Below are 4,286 nucleotides of genomic sequence, written 5' to 3' on the forward strand. Positions count from 1 at the left end.
AGGGGGCTGGACAGGCGCCCTCGTGAGCGTTTTTGTTTTCTTGTCTTTCGCAAGGCACCCTCGCTCGAGCTCGCAAGCTAGCGCTTCCCTCTCAATCCATGCCCCCCGGGTACCGCGATGTGAAGCACTGGGTTACGGCCGGCAGTGCCTACGACCAGGGTCCGGAAGGATAAGGATTCCCTAACGAATTTTTGCAGTTCTCAGGCGCCTCCCGAGCATAGGAGTTCTCGTCAGGCACTGGGGAACATGTGTATCGCGAGGCAGAACCTACCTCAGGCGCATCGAGCTAAGTCATTCTACGCACATACATAAAACATGATGCTGCAACACAACACAACACATGAATAATAAACATAACACATCCACTTAGAAATCATAATTGTCGCACGCCCTAGCAGGGCACCATACTTGTCTTTCTCTAATGCAGGAAGGGAAGGAAGAACGAAACTGTAACACCCACGATGCGGCTATATCTCCCACATGTCGGAGCATGACTTAGAGGCATAACCGCATAGTAGGCATGTCGCAAGAGGGGTAATCTTTACACATCCCATGTACTGAAAAAGAATGGGATAAAGAGTTGGCTTACAATCTCCACTTCACACAATACATAAATATAGCATTACATCATCCAGAATACAATCAAGGTCCGACTACGGAACCAAATAAAGAAAGACAACCCCAAATGCATAGATCCCCGATCGCCCCAACTGGGCTCCACTACTGATCAACTGGAAACGAAACAACACAATGAACACGATCTTCATCGAGCTCCCACTTGAGCTCAGTTGCGTCACCTGCACTGGTATCATCGGCACCCGCAACTGGTTTCGGAAGTAATCTGTGAGTCATGGGGACTCAGCAATCTCACACCCTCGCGATCAAGACTATTTAAGCTTATGGGTAGGAAGGGGTAGTGAGGTGGAACTGCAGCAAGCACTAGCATATATGGTGGCTAACTTACGCAAATGAGAGCGAGAAGAGAAGCAAAGCACAGTCGTGAACTAGAAGTGATCAAGAAGTGATCCTAAAACTACTTACGTTCAAGCATAACTCCAAAACCATGTTCACTTCCCGGACTCCGCCGGAAAGAGACCATCACGGCTACACACGCGGTTGATGCATTTTAATTAAGTTAAGTGTCAGGTTTTGTACAACCAAATATTAACAAATTCCCATCTGCCCATAACCGCGGGCACGGCTTTCGAAAGTTCAAAACCCTGCAGGGGTGTCCCAACTTAGCCCATCACAAGCTCTCACGGTCAACGAAGGATATTCCTTCTCCCAGGACGACCCGATCAGACTCGGAATCCCGGTTACAAGACATTTCGACAATGGTAAAAGAAGACCAGCAAAGCCGTCCGGATGTGCCGACAAATCCCGATAGGAGCTGCACATATCTCGTTCTCAGGGCACACCGGATGAGCCAGATGTCGGGTTGGCATAGACCCTGGTTGCCCAGGGGGTGCCAGACATCGCTCGGGTTGGACCAACACTTAGAGAAGCACTTGCTCGGGGGGGTTAAAATAAAGATGACCCTTGAGTCTGCAGAACCCAAGGGAAGGTGATAGGTTGTTAGTGCAAATGTAAAACCAAGGTTGGGCCTTGCTGGAGAAGTTTTATTCAGGGCGGACTTTCAAGGGGTTCCCATTATAACCCAACCGCGTAAGGAACGCAAAATCAAGGAACATAACACCGGTATGACGGAAACTAGGGCGGCAAGAGTGGAACAAAACACCAGGCATAAGGCCAAGCCTTCCACCCTTTACCAAGTATATAGATGCATTAATTCAATAAGAGATATTGTGATATCCCAACAATAATCATGTTCCAACATGGAACAAACTCGAATCTTCACCTGCAACTAGCAACGCTATAAGAGGGGCTGAGCAAAGCGGTAACATAGCCAAAAAATGGTTTGCTAGGACAAGGGGGTTAGAGGTTTGACATGGCAATATGGGAGGCATGATATAGCAAGTGGTAGGTATCGCGGCATAGCAATAGAGCGAGCAACTAGCAAGCAAAGATAGAAGTGATTTCGAGGGTATGGTCATCTTGCCTACAAGGTTCTCCGAGTTGACGTAAGCTTGATCCTCGTAAGCGTACTCAACAGGATCCTCGATCACATACTCGTCTCCTGGCTCTACCCAAGGCAAGAACACAAGCAAAGGAAACAACAATCAACCACGGTGCAATGCGCAAGCAACATGATGCAAAACATGGCATGATATGCGGGATGTGATATGCAATGCATATGCATGCTCTGGAAGGAAAATGTTGAAACAAGCCTCAACTTGGCAAACCAAGAGTGCCGCTGGAAAGATGAGTTGATTTCGGTCGAAATCGATATAAAGATCACCGGAATCGGATGCACGGTTTGCAAATGGCAAGCAAAACAAGAATGACACAATTCTGCGATTAACAGCACGATGCCATCTAGAATGCAACAAGAAACTAATCTACTGCACTCCAACATAGCAAAAAAGCACATGTCAGTGATCTACTCAAGATGCTTGACAAAAGATGAATACTGAGCTACGGCTAAATAACACAAGAGCAGGTTCAAACAAGCATGACAAAAGAGCAAAAGATATCAGCATCATAGACTTAGTGAAAATAACATGTCAGGAATAACATCAGGAAGCAATGTTTAGAGCAAGATAACAACATGCTACAAGAACTTAACATAGCAAACAAAGGCATGGCATGAATCTATGCAAGCATATAACAAAAGTCCCTTACTGGCCATAAGCCAAAAAGGATCAGAAGATATGATGGCACCCATGTAAACATAGCAAGTTTCGTTAACAGATTCAGACTTAGCAGAAAACTGGGCATGGCATAAACAGAATTATGTAGGCATGTTTGCAAGCTCGATGCACTCAACACAAGGCATTGCATGACAAACTAATCATACTACCAGCAAGAAGACATGATCAAGAAGCTAAACATGGCAAGAACAATCTCATAGCATGCATGGATCAACTACAACAACCTTGGCAAAATTGATTAACACGTAAACAATCTGCCAGGAACATTTTATAGCAAAAGTAGAGCAAGATTGAGTCATGCTAGGGCACTCCATAAATGCAAACAGAGACATGGATGGATAGAGCACAACCATATGTCAAAATCATCCTTACTGAACATACTCAAAAGTGGCATGGATCTCTCTGTAGCAACATGAATACATGGCATAAAAATAACAGCAGACAAAGACTGTGAAATTCTAAGTCTCTGAAATCGGCAACATCACGAGAGCTACTTTGCATGCTTGTGCTAGTAACCACATTGATCACAAAAATACATGGCATACACCCCTGTAAAGATGGCATGGCATATCCCAAAACACATGTAGAGCTCATGCCCATATGCAGCACACAATAATCATGGCAAAAATGACAAATGCTCATAAACTGATAAGAAACAGGAACTAACATTTTATAGCACTCTTGCATCAACAATTTGGGCATCAAGATGGACTCAAACAAGCATGGCACAATGGAACAAAATGAAGAGGGCATCATGATGAACATTTTGATACAATATGCATGCAAAACGGAGCAGTATGCAAGAAGTTACGTTATCACAAACATGAGCACATAATGTGGAAAACTTGGGACTTGGCAGAATTTACAGCGAGCGTCAAATAGTTAAAATGTGCACGGGCGGGATTTAGAGGGTGGCTCACCACTGGGCTCGGCCCAGGACGTGGAGGGGTGAGGCCGGCATGGCTGGGCCGGGGTCGTGGCCCATGAGGCCCGCTAGGCAGGGGAGGCCCAGGCGGACGTGGAGCGTCGTCCTCCTCATGCGCGGGCACGAGCGGGAGGCAGGGGAGACGGCGCTGCCGGCTGCCGATGTGGGGAGGCGCCGGGGCGGCGCTGCTGTGCCAGATCCGGACAGATCTGGCCGCGGGGGGCCCGTTCCCGGCAACGGAGAGGCCAGCCGGCGACGAGCGGAGCTCCAAGGTGGTGGGGTCACGGAGACGGGGATCTGCGGGCGCGGCGGCGGCGCGAGGAGCGAGCAGGAGGCAGGGGGCACATGCTCCGGTGAGCTCCTGCCGGAGCGGCTACGGGGCGGCGAGGGCGCACGGCGAAGGAGCAGCGGGATCGTGCGCGGCGGCGCTCGGACGGGGCGCGGGGATGCGGGGCGCGGCGACCGAACCCGATTCGGCCCGCGGAGGGCCGGATCTGGGTCTGACGGGCCTGCGCGGTAGGAGGCGTTGGCCGGCGGCAGTGTTGGCGACATGGCAGACGGGGATTCCCGGGGCAGAGGTGGCGGACACG

Source organism: Triticum urartu, chromosome 3 (assembly GCF_003073215.2).
Source record: "Triticum urartu cultivar G1812 chromosome 3, Tu2.1, whole genome shotgun sequence".
Classification (NCBI taxonomy): Eukaryota; Viridiplantae; Streptophyta; class Magnoliopsida; order Poales; family Poaceae; genus Triticum; species Triticum urartu.